Below are 274 nucleotides of genomic sequence, written 5' to 3' on the forward strand. Positions count from 1 at the left end.
GCTTTTTTACAAAAAATTTCATTTTGTGGGTTTTATATGTTACATTTTATAAAGATGTATTCATATGGGTTATTTAACTTACTTTCATTTTTGGAAAAACTTTTATAAAATTATTTACTTATTTTTTTCAAACCCCTTTCAAGTAAAAAATTTTTAGAAAAATTTATTTTGCCCGGTTTTTTTCCTTTTAAATTTTTTTTGTTTTTTTAATTTTATGAAAAAATTAGATACATTTTTAAATTTTTTTAACCTTCTCCCCAATCGGATTTTCATA

This window comes from Bactrocera neohumeralis, unplaced genomic scaffold (assembly GCF_024586455.1).
Source record: "Bactrocera neohumeralis isolate Rockhampton unplaced genomic scaffold, APGP_CSIRO_Bneo_wtdbg2-racon-allhic-juicebox.fasta_v2 cluster11, whole genome shotgun sequence".
In the NCBI taxonomy this organism is placed as follows: Eukaryota; Metazoa; Arthropoda; class Insecta; order Diptera; family Tephritidae; genus Bactrocera; species Bactrocera neohumeralis.